At 42.7% G+C, this 19,705-nt stretch overlaps 2 non-coding genes across 2 annotated transcripts; both read right to left on the bottom strand.

Annotated features, from left to right (window-relative positions):
* Positions 1-3,716: 3,716 nt before the first annotated feature.
* On the bottom strand, positions 3,717-3,923 carry LOC147852741 (U2 spliceosomal RNA). Its single transcript, XR_015531362.1, has one exon. It is a non-coding gene; the product is annotated as a U2 spliceosomal RNA (small nuclear RNA).
* A 3,377-nt stretch (positions 3,924-7,300) lies between these two features.
* LOC147852740 (U1 spliceosomal RNA) lies at positions 7,301-7,464 on the bottom strand. The gene has a single exon (XR_015531376.1). It is a non-coding gene; the product is annotated as a U1 spliceosomal RNA (small nuclear RNA).
* Between the last annotated feature and the right edge of the window lie 12,241 nt (positions 7,465-19,705).

Genomic DNA, 19,705 nt, shown 5'->3' with positions numbered 1-19,705 from the left:
GAGGTCGGCTTGGCTTGAGCCTCGCCAAACCAGCTTAAGTTGTTTATAAACTTTAGAGAGAGGGGGAGAGAGAGGGAGGGAGACAATAGACAAGGGAAAGAGAGAGTGTGTGAGTGAGGGAGACTAAACAGACGATGGGAGAGAGAGAGAGTGAGGGAGGGAGAACTACACAGACGAGGAGAGAGAGAGAGAGAGTCGAGACCACAGACATGAGAGAGAGAGTGGGAGGGAGAGCTTGTACAATGTATACTATATAGTATATAGTGGATCATCTGAGAGAGAGAGGGAGGTAGGGAGAGAGAGAGAGAAAGAGAGAGGGAGGTTTCCAAGCCGTTTACTAAACTGGTTCAGCCTAAACCAGTTAATGAACCGGTTCGGTTTGGTTCAGCTCAAGTTTGAGATCTCGTAAACAGTTTAGGCTTAGCCGGTTTGGCTTGGATCAGGCCAAACCGGCTAAGCCTAAGCCGAACTGTTGCTGATCCCTACTTCCCAATGCCACAATCTACACATACACACACACACACACAAAGCATATATACACATATATACATACATACAATCAATCATACACACATATATATACATTAATACAATTATACACACATACATTAATACAAACATTTATACATATGCATATTCATTAAATCATACACATATATATACATATTCATACAATCAATTATACATACAAACATTCATTCATACACACGCAAACATACATCAAGTGTTCCATGTTAACACAAATATATTAAATCGTACTCGTACACATACATATATGCATTCATTCATACATTTATCCACATTCATAAAACAATACACACATCCATTCAATCATACTCATACGTACATATATACATAATACAACTATAGGACACATGCTCATTCAAACAACCATTGATACACATTCATACATATATTCATTCATTCATACATACAACCATTCGTTCAACACACACACATACATCCACACAAATACAACTATTCATTTGCATACATACATGCTAACGGACTTACTGATATATTTTTTAGCAAATATTATAGATCAAACTAATGATGAGCAAAGAAACAAGAGACGAAGTAGACGAATAGATTGAGAGATCTTAACCATATTGGCCACCACTGAATATTATACGTTGAACATTGAAATACCAGATCGGACGCAGTGAACTTAACATCTTTCTAAACAATCAAACATCGTGTCCATTCCTTGGCATAATGTTAGGTGGTTATTCTTTTATGGCTTCCTTGGCAGGGGGTGGGAATGTACACGTGTGGTGTGGCAAAGGTAAACATGGGTGTAACAGGAGTAGATATATGTGATCTGAATAACAAATAGATGGGGTAGAGGATTCATGGATGTATACAGACTGTAGAGAGAAACGATAGGGACATGGATAAGGCTATATATATAATAATATAATAATATATATATATATATATATATATATATATATATATAGAGAGAGAGAGAGAGAGAGAGAGAGAGAGAGAGTCATGGATTGTATATGTAGGCACATTATGTAGGTCAGTCGGGTAGGAAATATCCCGTGGCGTATCTATACATACACCTCGACATGCTAGATGTGGCCAAATTCTTACAATGAGAATCATGGGTATATATACCCCAACCAATGTGTGTATGTGGGTACCTAGGGCAGTTATCTACAACCCTACACTACCCATTGCTTCTTCAGGTAACAGGTCGTGTATTATTTACACTTGCGTGTTGGGTCCACATTAGTGGCCTAACCAGAGCATAGAGATGTATCTCTGTATCTATAATATATATATACAGTATTTCCCATGTGTACGTCGCCTCCAACGTAACCTGTTCCTGCGCAGATCCCTCGACTCAATAATTCTACTTTCCCATGTGTTGGCTTCCACTCATATATTCGTCCACATTCATCAACTGATCCCCCGGTGAATTACAAATTTCCAAGTTTAAACAATTCGTATTGTACTTTATATAGAAGAAATTTGGGGACTCTAAATTATTGCTCCTTCTTGAAGAAAACTTTCGTTAATTGTAGCAAGAATTCCAGATCTTGATCAATGTGAGATGTGGGATTGCGGTAGCAGCCTATATGATGCATACGAGATCGTTTCTTTTTGTTGGGGCCTGTCCACTCAAGTGGAGCCCACAATGTTAAGTCGGCTAAACGCCGAATACAACTTAAAACTAATTAGTTACATTTAAATAAATAAATAAATAAATATATATATGTATGTATGTATGTTTCCTCTCTTTCTTTTTTGTATGTTTTTGGGCGTGTGTCTTTTTTGTTTTGTTTTGTTCAGGTGTGAAAACAGATTCGAAAAAGGACGTTGCCCTACAAGGCTGAGGGAAGAGGGGCAGACGCAAAAAACGGGGACAACGAAAGAGAGTGCAGAAAAAAAAACAGAGAATATACAAGTGTGATACAATCTGATTTTGTGAGTGAAAAACAGAGAGTAAAAACAGAAAACTGAGAGGGAAGTCTTCGAGAAAGACAGAGAAAGATAGAGAAAAACGAAGTGCATAAGAAAACATATCTAAGAGGCTGAAAACAGAGATTCGACAAAAAGAGGTGTGTAAGAAGACACAAGAAATCAGAAGTGAACAAGTGAACAAGTGTGAAGGGCTCGAGAACAAGGTGATCGAGAACGAGAAATCGTTGCAAGTGTAAAGACGGAGATCTAGTGAGGTGCTGTTTGGACCACAACAACTCTTCCGTTTACTCGTAACAGGTTTACTTGTTTGTGTTTCTTTTGGGTTTTTCTTTTGGTTGTTTATCTTATTTGGTAGGGTGAACATTGTATCCAAGGCGGTAGCCTTGAAATATAAGTGCATATCTCTAGAGTAAACTCTTGAGGCTATATACGCCTTGTACACTCAGAAATTAGTGAATTTGTTTTGGAACCTAAGGTTCCCGTGGTTTTTCCCAATTTTTGGGTTTTGCACGTTAAAATTTGGTGTACTCTCTTTTTGTGTTGTGGTGTTGTTTATTTTGATTCTTGAGTTGGTATTACGAATCATCCCGATTCTGCTCCATATCCCCATCACTTTCAGCAATCGGATCAAACGCAGCGCAAACTATTGGTGGCTCGACATCTTCAGTGACCATGACCACACAGATAATCATCATCATCATCACAAGCAATCTATGATCCCTACCATTACATATATATATAAGGAGTAAAGAATGGAGGCAAATATATATATATATATATATATATACAGAATCATGGATTGGACATGGAGGCATAAATATATCTATAGATCAGTCGGGTAGGAAGCATCACATGGCATGTCTATACACTCCTGGACATGCTAGATGCCGCCAAATTCGTACCATGATACGGGTGCAGAAAATCACGGGTATACATACCCCAACCAATAGGTGTAAAGAGAATGTAGGCAAACGGGCAGTTATCTACCAGCTAGGCCCTTCCCAGCGAAACACCGGTATGTATATATATCTATTATGGGCCCTTCCCAGCGAATCACCGTATTTCCCATGTCTATGTCCCGCGGCTCAGTAATTTTACTCCCCCATGTTTGGATTCCACACAGATACATATATCCATCCCGCCCACATTAATCATCCGATACCCCAAACGACTAGAAAGGTTCAATTAACTTATCTTACAGAAGATAAGGAATTCGGAGACACTCTCGGAATATTTTGTTATTCATCATTTATCCTTCCAGGAAGAACATTTTGGTCATGATTGTAGGGCGCGCCTTTATGACCTCGGCGCTAGTGCAATACCAAGGCGACGCACGCAGCTCCCAGAGACAGCAAGCTGCCTCACACGGGTGCTGGCCCCATGAAACAAACTAGGTTAATATCATGTGGCCTTATAGACCACGTATCAGATATTAAACTGATAAGAACAAATACTACACTTGATCTTAGCCAAAAGGCCGAGAAAGGTATGCCTTCTTCTGTGCTTCTACTTCCATACTTATAGGCTGAGCTTGAGCAGGATTCCCTATGTGGGATATCTTCCCCCCTCTTATCTACAGTTACGTATGTTAACCTTTTCTCTTCCCACACACCAAATAACAATACCATGTATAATAACAACCTTCATGAAAGCTTAGTTGCTTCTCATGCACCTCACTCTATATATAATCCACATTACAAAGCTCAATGTCGCCTTGCTTCGTCAATGCTTCCCCAACTCACTCCATCTCGAATCCACATGCACCTATCTGTACGTACGCCTACATAACCCCAAATCGCTTCCTCTTATCCTTGAGCTAAGTTCTTGACTATCGTTGGCTTGCAAGGGACTCGTACAATAGTGGTGACCATGTTGGTCTCATTCCCTCCCATATAGAATCTTCAGCATCTTGGTGTTGAGGAAGTTTCCTACCTCCTCTTCTTTAGCTTCTCCCCTATTCGAACTAACTGAGAAAGTTCGCACTCACATTCTTTCTTTGTTTTGTGTTCATTTATCGAATGTTGAGCATCTTGGTTTCGAGGAATGGATGTATTCAAGATGCACATGTACATGTACAGGTAAAACTTGCCCATCCGTGTGCTCATACTTGATGACAACGTTGGGCTCGACTTTTTGAACATCCCTTTAACATGTCGTGCATTGTCCTCCATCTTAATACAAAGCATGTCTCGACCAATACGAGTGCACGCAAAATAAAGGCGGATTGACATCTACTTCACCTTCCACCAATAAAGTAGATACATATTCTCCCCAAGAACTCGAGAGGCAACAACACACGAGCTGGGACTTCGACCCCATTTGTCGATGTCTTACACCACAACTACGTTTATATAGCACGTAAGTGCATCACAACCTAACATAAAGCGTTCATTAGACGACATGACCCTTGTATGCAATTGATAGTATCTCTAGGCCGTCTTGAGCTAGCATGCTATTCGGATCATTACGCATGCATAGGGACGTGGCACACAACCCTTTTAAATCTTTGTGTTGCGGTTAATCCAACCCAAGTCAAAACCAATTTGGGACTCAACTATGGGGTGATCCTTCGAATTCACTTCATTGTTGAAACATTCTTCCATTTTAAGTAATCATTGATGGTACAACACATAATGGCATATCTCTTTCTTCTCGTCACTTGGAAACTTGTCAATGCGTAGCGTGATGCATCAAATTAAACTTTTGGTGTGTGTGATAGGTGTTCGAAAAAACGAGTATCGGACACGAGATAGGTTGATTTGTTGGTCCGAATTCTGGCATTATTCCTCTTCGACATCAAACATGTATGTTATGCTTTGCATGCATGTCCAACTACAACAAGAGTGTCAATGGTGGGCACAAATTTGGCTCTATAGGTCCTAACAACCCCTAGGCTATAAATCGTGCAACATGTTAGGCAAGCAATACCTATTATTTGGATAATGGATGTATGCCTTCTTGTTGACCGCAAGGCATATCGATTATAAACGCAAGTATACGCCCTTCTTTTTAGACGAGATCTTATTCCTCTCGGACATTAGACTTCTTCGCCACCCACAAACTCTACAACACATTGTGCCCAATGACTTATGTGAACATAGCAATATATATTGGGTGGGAAGTATGTTGGGACCGTATCTCTTGCCAACGCATCAACACTAGCTTCATTGAAGAGAGATAACACTCGAGGAAGTGTTAGAAGGAAGCCACAAGGAAAACGATAAACTACCTAGATAGCCACCAAAAGTTGCGATTGCGAGGATTTTCCATATACATCATGGAGACAATGGCATAAAAGGAAATGCTTATTTTGGAATTCACATTATTCATGGACATTGTAAGGCTCCGTTAAATCTATCCACTCAACAAAACGTGGATTGTTAAGAATAGGTAGTTATAAGGACCCTGGGTTAAGGCCTTTCGTATAACGACAAACAAAAATGACTCAAGCATGCTAGTTGTAACCCGATTTCACAATTGAAAACATTTTGGAACCAATTGTTTTACATGATTCGCTTCAACGAGACCTATCCACAATTTTTGTGAATATGATTTGTTTCTTAATTAAGCCTACCTATGAATATAATCAAGCATCCTCGATCTTATGACATAACACCTAAAATGTCTTAGCCGTGGGTTTGTCCACATGAGGAGTTTCCCAAATTACTCTATACATTCGCCCTTTTATAGATAACACTGTTGTGTAGCTTTGGACATGACATGTAGCAATCTCATATAAGCAAAGATCGACACTCGAACTCAAAACTTGCACTACAAAGAATGGGGAATTAGACGGTAAAAGCCTCAAGCAATATTTCAGAATTTGGGAGTTTCAAAAATATGTAATGATCATGCAGATGAAATCCCACAAACAAATGTGGACCTTTCCCATTTGAACAAGATTTGACCGCATGCCCTTCATTGTAAGGTAAAAAAAAATCCATTATGCTAGAACCAAACTAGTAAGGTAAATAAAATCCTTCGAAGGCAAGCATAGAGTTGAGACCCTTTAAATTCTTAGTGTTGCGCTTAACCACACCCATGATAAAACCATATTGGGACTTGACTATGGGGTGATTCTTCAAGCTTGCTTCATTGTGAAAACAATCTTCCATTCAAGTAATAACTCATGGTAAGATACATTGTGCCCACATTGTAACAATTCACGGTAAGACATATTTATGTAACGCTTTAAATCTAAATCCTAAATGCACACACATGAGTTAAAACCTATTCAATCGTTTAATGTTGGGTATTAAGGAAAGATGCAAGAAAGGAAGATACAAACACGATCCATGGCATTAGAGAGTCTTTCTCCAACAACTTACAATAGACCCTAACACTAAAAATGGAATATACACGTTTGGGTCTTACAATAATATTATAGCCTATAAAGTGTTGGGGCTAATAAGAAACTCAATGTCATTGGCATAATCTTATGGAGCAATTTTATAGTTAATTTTAACGGTTTAAGAGTAGGTTGTTGAGAAACCGGTTATCCTAACAACTAGGACAAACACATAAGGACCTATGACATGCAGGAACGTGGACATGGTTTGGTAGTCTTGGGTGTTGGGAGCATTTCATGGTATGATTTTTTATGCATGTACCATGCAAAGCAACACATGTCCAAACGAGATCATGGTTGCATAGAAATGCCATATCCCACTTGCTACAAGACTTATAATATCTATAACTATGATTCTTTGTACCTGATTGTCAATGTATGAATGAGGAAAGTTCAGTCATCATCAATCCCATCTCTACCTCGAATCCCAACATCAATTCAAAGTTGACAGACTTAGAAAACCCCACGTTTACCATGTTATACACCAATCTCTCAAATCGTTCAATCTTCAAGTATTTGAAAGGGGTCACGCGAATGCGAACCCCAACCACCACAAATTATGGCATGCATTGTCCTGCTTGGGGAGATGCTAGGGCAAACAACCCCTCCGACGGTGCAATGGAGGTGCCATCCCCAAGCCATTGGTCTTATTGATCACCGATAGACCCCGCCCAAGTAAGTATGCTTCACTACTGCACAATTGCCTAAACTTATAGCTCTTCTAACATTCATTCACCACGAGACATGCACCACTATTGCTACTGCTAACCATCTCATCCCATCCCATCATGTTCGCACGTTGCACCATCTTGTAGGTCCTCTACATGATCAAAACCACCACCACTATTGTTATTATTTAGCTAATGTGCGTGTTGTCGAGTACAGTGATATTGTAAAGAATCAGATATGATTATGTGCAGCGGAAGAGATGTGTGTTATATGTGTGTGAGAAGAGGAGAGGAGTGGCGAGGAGAGAAACACAAGATAGATGAGCAAGAGAAATGAAACACTCAAGGAGCTTGTATATTAACAAGGAGAATACCAATTACAAAAATGTAGCATTACAAGGGAGGACAACCGACACTCTATGAAGTAGGAGGAGGGTGCTTTATATAAGGTCACCCTCTCTCTTCATTAACTCACTACAACAACCTCTTGCTCTTGGGGAAATGGAGACTCATTAGTCATGGGGAATATGAAACTCGTTAGTTATGTGTCATAAAATATAATTCTATGACACACAGTTAATGTGTAGACAGTAGTGGTGTGACTTTTTACCTTAGAGTGCTCATAGATTCTCAAAGGGTGTGTTCACACACTGCACTAGGTTGAACTTGATTCTCAATTGATATAATGGACGTATTCACATTATCCCATTGTACAAACTTGTATAGGTTACTTTAGTGAACAACACAAAGGGCAATTGCCCTAGCTTGTTTAGTATATAACCAAGTTTGTAACCTACTTTGAAATGGATGTTTCCGTTGTGGTAGTTGCAATTTTAGAATAATATAATGTATTCTTGGTGCCTCTGTGTTGTTCTCTCTCACTTTCTCTTTTGGTGCAAGTTCTCTCTATTACATTTTTGTTCTTTTTCTCTTTTGATGAACTTGTACTCTATTACCATGTAGTGTATTGTTGTAGACCCCACTTCCAACAGTTGGTATCAGAGCTCGAGTTTTGTGCTGCTTATGGTCCGTTTGCTTCTACAACATAAGCACTTCACTCTACTTGTTAAAGAATTCAAGCTCGATAGATCTTTCTTGAACATAATCTCCAACATTTCAATTGCATTGAAATCTTTTGTCTGGCAACTGTAGATATATGTTTTGTGACTGGAAGAAGCACTTTGTCAAGTTTGTGCTCAATCCCGGTAGATCACGTCTCAGGTAAACTAGATGGTTGTACCCTTTCCCTGATTGTTGCTACTTCGAGCAGAACTTCAAACGAATCGGCTCTTGTCAAAAATGGCTTCCACATCTAGCTTGTCAAATATGAACCTTCAGAAGTTCGATAACAAGAAAGTCAAATTCTAGAGGGAACGAATACAAGATTATTTGATCGTGAAGGGTCAAATAAACCTAATCGAAAACTAAATCCTACAAAAGAGTATAAGCCGAATGAGTGAACGAAGATCGATTGCGTAGCTTGTGCCACCATTCGGATGCACATGTCTGAATCAGTTTATTGTTGCAATCTTGTTTGACAACATATGAACAATGGAAGACATTGTTGGAGACGTAAGTGAAGAAGGCGACCACCACAAATATTTATTTGGTTCGGCGCCTGTACAATCTTCTGACGAAAGAATTTGAATCTGATTTGTTCCAAGCACACTTCAATGAATACGAGAGCATTAATTCCCATATTTGAGCCCAAAGGAAACATTTGTCACGACCATGTTTAACGCGTTGGCTACGGTCATGAAGTACTATGAGATCACAAGTCATCAAGTGCTTACATGTTATTAGGACCATTGCACATGAAGAGGAACATGCCTCACCACCTTATTGTTGCATTTAACAGTGCACGTGCTAAAACTTGTTCAAGGCTCAACCATGGGGAGATTCTTCAACTTCACTCCATTGTGGAAACATTCTTCTGTTTATGTAATATTGATGGTAAGACATGTTGTCGCCAAGAACCTAAACCGGGGAGGGAGTTGTCGTGGAGGATTCCGGCCACTAGGAGAAAGGTTTGTCGGTTGCAATGAAACGGGGATGTGCACATTTGCATAGGAAAAGTCCCCTTTGTATTAAAACAAATGTAAATATGGGGAGTATTGATAAGTACAAGACAACATAGTTAATGAGTACATTATGATCCCTCGAAAGAAGGGGGAATGATAGCGTGTGATGGCAACAAATCATGGGGAGGATCTCTGCAGAAAACGGTTGTGATAACAACATGATGTAACGTCGACCTTCCTGCTCCTTGGATTTATAAAAGGAAGGGAAAGCGGTTGGTGGAACATCCATCGTTTTGGAAGGGGAGGTGTTGTCAGTTTGTGCTCTAGAGTATTTAGTTTTCAGATCTATGCATTCTGTTAGGTAGGGTGAGGCCTCTGCTCACGTAGGATGCATGTGTGCTCCCGACCAAAGGTTAAATAGTCCATGGGTGTGTGTTGAGCTCGAAGCTTTGTTGGCCTATTGTGGAACAAGACCTTAAAGTCGACGGAGGGAAAGATGTTTTGCTAGAGCAAAGGGTATGTCGTGGGCTATATTGCATTGTGCAGGGATTCATTCAATGGTAGATTGGATACGGTTGTCCGCTAGTAATTAGGATAAATTATATGAAGACACGAGAAAGTTCAGAAATGACAGGAAGATGCTTAACCTAGTTGATACAGTGGTTTACTTTGTTCCTATTAGTAATTGGGAAGAGGGTGAATTGTTCGGAAAATGTGATGATACGGGAAAAATTATCGATGCCAAGGGTCTAGGAAAGAATGGGAAGATCACCCTGCTGGGATCAATAGATGTAGGTGCTAGTTGGTCCCCGACTAGAATTGTGGCACGAGATGGTTTGGTTGGATGGAGAGTGAATTATGTCACTCTAGATTAGACCGCATCTATGTGAGCCCCATAATAGTGGATTGGAGTGGTGACACATCCATTCTAGCTGGCTTTACCTACTCTGATCACCTTCCAGTTTCCTTGACTCTCGATCCTATTTATAAGAAGAAGAGTGAGTGCAATTTGAGGATTCCTCCGAAGATTTTTGGTATCCAGAAGGTTAAGGATGCAATAAATAACATCTGGGTGGCATCTCCATCATCCGACGACCCGATACAGGTACTAGAGGAAAAGATTATTATTTCTTCACATGTTCTTTGGAAAGCGGCTAAAGAGGAGTTGATAAGGTGTCAATACCAGTTGCAATGCTTGAGGAAGGCAGTCATCTCCACTCAAAATCTTATGCAATTGGGTTATCCAACATCTTGATGCCCTGATTCCCTTGCCTTCTCTTTTCTTCCAATACAAAGGGCAATGTTTGGCCATATGGCCCATCTCCTTACATGCAAAGCACTGACCCAACAAGCCTTCAGGACCAACCTTCAACACCCTTAGGCCAAAATCCTCCGTGTGAACTCTAATATCTGTTGGTAGTTCTTTTATGTCTCTAACCAACACCTTAATCTTGTGGATTTCTGCAACCTTGTCTGCAAATGAGGGTTTCTCTATACACACCATCCCTATATTTTGTGTCAACTTTGGGATCAAATGATGGATTTGGAAGGGTAGGTCTAGGAAGCATACGGTAATGACCACTGGTGTGCCCTTCTTTTTTATGCTCCTCCATTGCATCAAAGTTTGGACTCAATTCCAAAATCATAGCTTTGTCATACTTGAGCGTAGTCCATTTGTGGTCTAGATTATCTTGCACATTATGACCTTCTTCTAAGATCACATGGTGGTAGTTAAGGCCCATTCTCAAAATGTTCTAGAAAGGTGGCATTTTATCCAAAAGGGATGCTTGCAACATGTCCCTTAAGAACCCTTTACTAGGGCGCTCTCCTAACAACTGATATATGAACGACGAACACTTCAACCTACCCACTTCTTCTACCAACCTTTGATTCTCTGACAGAGAAAGATAAAGGTCAATTCCTTTTCTTTCGTCAATGTCCTCCTCCATCATCTTCTCTTGGACTGGACCAAAGTCAATATCCTTCTTTTCCATCATGACATTGTCCATGATTTCGTTGGTATTCATTTTGGCATGTGCCGTGTTCAGCTCCCCCCTTATCTACTTCTGGTCCTAACAATCTGCAACGGTTCGGTTTGAACCGAACCGAACCGAATTGCGAAACCGCGGTTTAACGGTTTCAACGGTTCGGTTTCAACAGCCAAAAACCACGGTTTAAACGGTTTAACATTTTTTTTATTTTTAATTAAAAAAAAATTCTAAAAAAAATTAAAAATTGTTTTTAAACAATCTTTTCATTTTTACACCTTATTCTCACATTTTAGGAACATCTTAAAAATTCTAAAAATTCTAAATAATGAAATATTATAAATTTAAAAAAATTAAAAATGAAAAATTAAAAAATTAGATGTATGTTGAAAACCGAAACCGGACCACAAAACTGCGGTTTTTACGGTTTAATGGTTTAATGGTTTGAACAAAAAAATAATTAACGGTTTCACGGCTCAGTTCAGTTTGGTTCAGGTTTCAAAATTTTTAAATGGTTCGGTTTAGACCCTTTCAAACCGAACCAAACCATTGCCAATTGTTATCTGGTCCTTTGGGTCCGAATGCATACAAGTACCTAATCTTTCAGCTGGAGGAGGGTTCAGATCCATACATATTCTTACTATGTCCACTAGAGGAAGCTTGACCATCACTATCTCCAAAATATTGCCACATCTCTCTTTGATTTGGGCTTGCATCAACATTTGTTGCCTTCCAACCGTCTTGCCCCCTGCTGTCGAAGAACTGTCCCTGTCAAATGCCTTCATTGCTAGTCCCGGTCTGGAGCACGCGATCCGACGAGAGGTTAGCTGACGCAGGGGAAGAGAGGGCCAACTAGGACGATGGAAGGAAGCTTTTCCTTTTGACGGAACTCCTTCATCCATTTTCCACGTTTTCCCCCTCGTCTATTTTTCCTCCATTGCCTCCTCGTCCAGGATGTTACTTTTATGTGTATCACCTTTTGTAGCATATCGTAAAACGGAAAACATTCCTTCTTCTCTTCCATGAATTTAGAAATTTTGGATAGTTATTACTATCCTTCTCAAAACCATTGAGACCCATAGTAACAAGATTAGCAATCGACAATGGTTCAGTTCTAAAGGTTCAAACTAAAATCATTTTAAAACATTGAAACTTAAACCAAACCAAACCGAAGCATGAAATTGTTTCAAACCGAACCGTTACAAAATATCCAAACTCAAACCAAACTGTTTTAGAAATTTCAAACCATTAAATCGTTAAAATGTGGTTTCACGATTCAATTTTAGTTTTTTAAGTCAGAACAAAATTAAAACATTCAACATTTAAAAGTTAAAATTTTTAATAATTTAAAGATATTTTCCTAAAATATCAAAATTAGGTTTAAAAATGAAAATGTTGTTTAAAAAAATATTAAAAAGAATATTTTCAGAAAATAATCAAGTGTAAACCCTAAACCATTAAGCAAATAAAGGCTCAAACCAAACCATTGACAAAAACTTAAACTAGAACTGAACCATTTAAACCATAAAGTCGTTAAGTTGTTTCACGATTCGGGTCAGCTCAAACCAAATGATCGTCGATTCTGGAACAAAATGTAAAAACTTTTCTTTTATATCCCTAATTGCTATTGTACACAAACCTCAAATGCAAACATATACATATGATCTTTTTGGAAGTCCATACTCAATGTAAACACAATCTTAAGTATAACTGTAAGGAGCATATACACTACCTTAAAGTTTTTTAAACTTAAAAATATATTATATGCATCACTTTGCGATTTCAAAGTCTTCATTAATGGTTTGTACACATTGCATACCCTTGTAATAGTAGCACAATGACCAAGTCATCATGTCTTCACAATCCCAAGAACAAATGTGTGTATGTTAATGCATCTTGAATCCTAGCCAATTCACCTTGGTGCATTGAGCTCCTAGAGAAATGCGTAGCCACTTGATTCAGAAGGGCATCTAATATTTCAATGTTCTTTGAAGCTTACTGCACACAAATGTTTTTGCAATTCGCACAATAATGATTGGAAGGCATAAAGCATTATCTTTCTAACATCCAAATTCCACATTTTTAATAATGTCAAAATGTTTTATGTATTTGTTGTACCATCCTCCACTTCAAGTAGTTCGATAAAGGATCAAGTTCTTGGTTACATTTACATCGATAGATTCATTTACCATAAGCCAAAACCAATGACATTTCCTCAACTTATCATAAATTTTTAGCTTCAAGAGCCTTGCTAATGTGTGTTGTCCGTAGGCCAAAAATAGAAATTAGTTAAATATAATACGCCGGAAGTAAGGCGAGTAGGTAAGAGAGAATTAGGTAAAACGCCGAGTTTCGAGCCTCACAGTGAGCCGACCGCTCGACGCTGTATGAAGGAAAAGAAGTATATAAACCAAGGTTTACGTACCTCGGCAAGGGGGAGATATCTAGAGCCTAGGGAGGTCGGTTCATAGTTATAAGAGCTTTGTAAGGCTACCGACTGTGGGCCATGTTCTTTTGTAATCATCGCTAACTATTGCAGTAATACATATCTATAGCTCTTGTTGTTTTCATCTATGTATCGTCGCTTTTAAGGTCTCAACTACGTATACGACCCGGGCTCTATTCCGGGATGCTCTTCGTGTTCTCCCCCTAACGACACCTCCGTGCACCAGTCTTCACGATTACACTTCCCTTGATACCGATAGCTTGTAGGCATATCGAAGGTGTTTCCGACAGAACGGTTAACACAATTTGGCATGCCCGGTTACAGTTGTGAGATCATAGCGAACTACGTTGAAGAAAACCTTCAGCCGCCATTACGGCGCCCAATCGCATCAAGCGGTCTCGGCCATCTGGTCGACACCTTGAGCCAATCGAAGGCACTTCCGACTCGGCGGTCATGGACTAGTCCTTCCCAGAAACATCGGAGGCTCACCGGTTGCAATCCTCGGCACCTGCTACTCGGTCGCGAGTCGAGTCCACGCCAACCTCCCCACCAAGCCCTCCAGAGGTCACCCACCCTTTTCCTAACCCTTTTCTGGCTTTACCGGAAGACTCTGAATTCGATACCATGCCGTATCCTTACCCACGATACACCGACAACCCCGACGCGGAGTCGCACGTCCGTGCCTTCGTGTCCACCTGGCAGGCCAACCACTCAACCCAGCGCCTCTCGCTTGCCGAAATCGAGGCCTCAAAAATTGCCGAGTTTACACTATCCCTCAATGGACCAGTTGCGCGATGGTATTCTGGCCTCGACACAAGGGAGTTTGGCACCTTCCACGACGTTCGCACACAGTTCCTAGAACTGTTCCATCGCAAGGTGCCCAAACGAGAATTGCTTCGGCAGTTTTTCTCCATGCGACAAGAACCGCACGAGACGGTCGCACAGTTCACGATCCGGTTCCGGGATGTCTACAGACAAGTGGCCGACGATGTCTCTGCACAGCACATTCCGGACGCATTCCTGTCCAGCCTACGGGAGCCTCTATGAACGACTCTTGCACTTACTAATTTTGACAACCAAACGATCGAGCAAGTCATAGCACACGTCCTCGCCCTCGATCGGACTCAGCAAAGCACGACTTTCACTATGAGTTAACTACAAAGCGCCCTTCCCCAGGAGGACAATCGCTTCCGCCACGCCCTCCAATGCACAATTTGTTCGGGATTGGGCCATCTAGTCCTCAAATGTCCTCACCGACCACAATCTCCGATCTGCCAGTCCCGATCCCACACTGTCGAACACTGCGAATACAATATGCTCAACCGCACAACGACGATTCCGGTTCGCCAGATCGAGCCTCGGGATATATACTCTCGTCAAGACGAGCGCCAATCCTACCGGAACCAGGATAACCAACGACTGCAATCGCCAGATAGACGGCTCCGTAACGACGATTACCGTCGGGACGACGACCGTTACCAAAACGACAAACGATGGAGATCGGACGACCGCCGTGATCGCTATCACGATGACCAATATTGGGCAAATGACGATTATGATCGGAATGAAGAGGATCGGGATGATCGGCGCAACTCTCTCCGAGGATCGTGCAATAACTGAAGGAATAACGGCAACCGTCGTCGGGACCCACCACACAATGAACCGCACAACTTGACCGCGCCCTGGACCAACCCACAAACACACGAGGCCGGGAATCAACCGCACCCCACGGATCGGGTTGGCACCAACAACTTGGCCGACGTTACCTGCTTCAAGTGCAACCAACTACGCTACGCAATGCCCAACAACAGACCACGGAAAGGCTCCTGCCGTGAATAGTATTATGGCTGACGTACAAAACGTCACAACACGCAGCAAAGCCCAGGCTACCCCATGGCAAGTTCAGGACGGCGTCCGGCAACCAGTCAAAGAATGGATGGATACGACCAACAAAAACAATGTGGTGCGGATGCACACGGAAATGGGAGACGCGACCATCGGAGCAACACAGTCCTCGGCTCCATCCACAACGGCAGAAGATGACCAGCTGTGGGACGCCCTTACCAGTTCTAGGATTTGCTTACCTCTGCATAAACTCTTACCACTCATGCCGCGTTTAGGGACACCTTGGCTTCACTCACGGCCAACAACCAATCCACCACACCACCTGTGCCCCTGACCGAGCCAGGAACTAGTCCACCTTTCATGGATGCGCAGAATCCAGCCATAAAAACTATGATTAAAGGGAAGGACCTGCACAAGTGTATAATCGACGGCGGCTCTGGCGTGAATGTCATCAGCGAGGCTACCTGTCGTAAACTCGGCCTGAATCAATGGGAACCTTGCCCCTTTTGGCTTCGGATGGCCGACACATGATTGGTTCGCCCCATCAGATTAATCCGCCACCTCGACTTTACTCTAGGAGGCCACATGTTCACTATCTCAGCCGTTGTCTTACGACTCGAAGCACAAGGGGTTTACCCAATGTTACTGGGCAGACCATGGTTGCGCACATCCAATATCAAACAACATTGGCAACGCAACATGATCTCGTTTCGTCGAGGAAAGACCAAGGTCTGGATCATAACCGAAGAACGCGTAACCACGCCCCACAACACCTCGCCATTATACGCGGAAGGGGTGCACATGTGTTGATGACCTTGTCGTCAAGATTGAAGATCAAATAGCATTCGATCCGTGCTGATTACCTGCGTATGGCAGTTTCCAAGATCGTGCACAGAGAGAGAGAGAGAGAGAGAGAGAGAGGCACAAAATAACTTTTTATTCAATAGAAACAATAATACAACACCCAACCTTACAAAGAGGTTACTAGGTCACTTTATATAGTGACCGACTTAGGGCAACTACCATTTACGCTAATTACATAAATGGCCCAAACTAGAGCTATACAAGGGATAGTGTGAATACGTCCATTATACACTTGTATTCGACACTCCCCCGTAATGGGCGTATACATGGGTTATTTAAGATTACAGGTATGAACCTAGGTTCTCGGACATATCCGTTTTGTTCGAGTCGGCAGGGTCCGAAGGCAGAAGACCGAACTGGTCGGGTCGGAAGAGTTGAAGCCGATCATTAAGGAACTGATGTCGGTTGTCCAAAACCATCCTGCGCTGTGTCCGGCTCTAACCGGACTGGTTTGTCGTTACGCCCATCTGATGCCGAAGGGACCGAAAGCGGTCTGCCGAAAGACACTTGGTCATTCCATCTGCGACATTGTCGGTTGTGGATATTTTCTCTAGACCGATTTTCCCTAAAATGACGCAGTCCCGAACGAAGTGATATCGAATGTCGATATGTTTGGAGGCGTTGTGGTGAACCGGATTTCTCGACAAGGCAACAGCACCTTGACTGTCGCTGTAGACAACTGGAGCCGAGTCATGGTCGACTTGCCGAAACGTGTGCGCCAGCCGGCCGAGCCACAAAGCTTCTTTTGCAGCGTCGGACGCAGCTACATATTCTGCTTCAGTCGTTGAGGTCGCTGTGCACTCCTGAAGTTTCAACTTCCACGAAATTGCTCCATTGCCGAATTTGAAGCAGTATCCGGTTGTTGATTTCCGACTGTCTATACAGCCGGCGAAGTCCGAGTCGGTGTAACCGACTACGCCTGAGGTTGAGTTCGGACCGAAAAGAATGCCGTGGTCTTTTGTGCCAGCCAGATATTTGAACACATGCTTGACTGCGTTCCAATGCGATCGGCCAGGATTGTGCATAAATCTGCTAACGACTCCTACGGCATGAGAAATATCAGGCCGTGTCGCGACCATCAGGTACATAAGGGAGCCGACTGCCGGTGCATACGGTACCGACTTCATATCTTCCCCCTCCGGATCGGATGTCGGGCAGTCTCGCTGAGAGAGCCGAAGATTCATGGGGAGCGGGGTTGAAGCAGATTTGGCTAATTGCATGTTGAAGCGTTTCAAGACACGTCCGATATAGTCGGTCTGAGACAAAAAAAGATGTCGTTTATCGCGATGCCGGCTAATCTTCATGCCGAGTATGTGTCGTGCCGGACCGAGGTCCTTCATGGCAAACTTCAACCGCAGTTGCCGAATGAGATCGGCAAGTTCGCCCGCGTGGCGTCCAGAAATTAGCATGTCGTCCACGTAAATGATGAGGAAGATGGGTGATCCATCTTGAGCTGTGTTGGTAAAGAGACAATGGTCCTCATCGCTTTTTGAGAAGCCGATCGATTGGATGAAGTCGTCGAACTTCTTGTACCATTGTCGCGGTGCCTGTTTGAGGCCGTATAGACTCTTCCTGAGTCGGCAGACTAGATGTTCTTGGCCAGTTGCCACGAAGCCTTTTGGCTGCTCCATATCAATTTCCTCTTCAAGATCACCATGGAGGAAGGCTGTTTTGACATCTAGCTGAATCAGCTCCAAGTTGTCGGCTGCCACTACGCCGAGTAGAAAACGAAGGGTTGTCATTTTCACCACTGGTGAAAAAATCTCGTCGAAGTCGACGCCATATTCTTGTCGGAAGCCCTTCGCAACTAATCTGGCCTTGTACTTTGGGTTGGTCGAATCAGACGTCTCTTTTAGTCGATAAACCCACTTGCAAGGAAGAGCACGTCGATTCTTAGGTAATTCGACCAGATCCCAAGTCTTGTTTGCCCGAATGGAGTGCATTTCCGACTCCATCGCCAGATGCCAGGTGGCTGAATCGACAGATGTCGATGCTTCTTCGTAAGACGTCGGTTCGCCGGCGTCGGTGAAGAAAATTCCAGGAGAATACCTCTCCGGAGGTTGCGACAGTCTCTCGGATCGTCGAGGTATGATTGGACTGGTCGCATCGGGTATCGAGGTCAGATGGTCCGAAAGCGAATTATTCTGCTGTGCCGAGTCGGAGTTGTCCGAGTCGGTAGTGTAAGGTTCAGCTACCCGTGAAGCTGACCGTGTGTTAAGAGCGGGGCCTTCTTGAAGGGTCGGCACATCGGAAAATGTTACCCTTCGGACTTCGGTCGGTGTTTCGACTGATGGAGTCATAGCCGACTCGTTGAACACAACGTCCGAACTTCGAACGATTTGTCTGCGTTCGGGGTCCCAGAGTCGGTATCCCATTTCGCCGTCTGATCCATATCCGAGGAAAATGCATTTCCTGGACCGAGGTGCAAGTTTTCGGCGATCATCTTTCGGAATAAGGACGTACGCCTCGCATCCGAAGATCCTCAGCTTGTCGTAATTCGGCTTACTGCCGATCCATAGTTCCTGAGGAATTTGAAGTCCTAGAGGTCTACTTGGCGACATATTGATTATGTGTACTGCCGTGAGTAGAGCCTCTGCCCAGAAGCCATCTGACAGTCCGGAGTGTTGGAGCATGGAAACTATCCGTTCTTGGATTGTCCGATTCATTCGTTCTGCAATCCCGTTTTGCTCCGGACTGTGTGGTGCCGTAAATTCACGTCGGATGCCGCGTTGTCGGCAGAATTTGACGAATTCTTCTGATTTGAACTCTCCCCCATTGTCGGTCCGAAAGCATTTCAGTTTTCGGTCGGTTTGATTTTCTACCATAGCGAGCCAATCGGAGAAGATCGAGAAGACACGATCTTTGGTGCGAATTGGATAAGCCCACACCTTTCGAGTCGAATCGTCAATAAAACTGACGAAGTAAGAGGCACCGCCGAGAGACTGATGCGGCATTGGGCCACAGACGTCCGAGTGGACTAAATCGAGAGGTCTCGTTTCTCTTGGTGCTGATGTCGGGTGTGATGCTGCTGCTTGTTTGCCATACTGGCAATGTTCGCAGAATTGATGGTCCGAGAAGGAGAGTTTAGGGAT

Source organism: Azolla caroliniana, unplaced genomic scaffold (genome assembly GCF_043228905.1).
Source record: "Azolla caroliniana isolate FFs.n. ecotype wild unplaced genomic scaffold, voAzoCaro1.0.p SCAF_17, whole genome shotgun sequence".
NCBI lineage: Eukaryota > Viridiplantae > Streptophyta > Polypodiopsida > Salviniales > Salviniaceae > Azolla > Azolla caroliniana.
The sequence above is the reverse complement of the archived record's forward strand: the minus strand, read 5'-3'. Positions and strand labels throughout refer to the sequence as shown.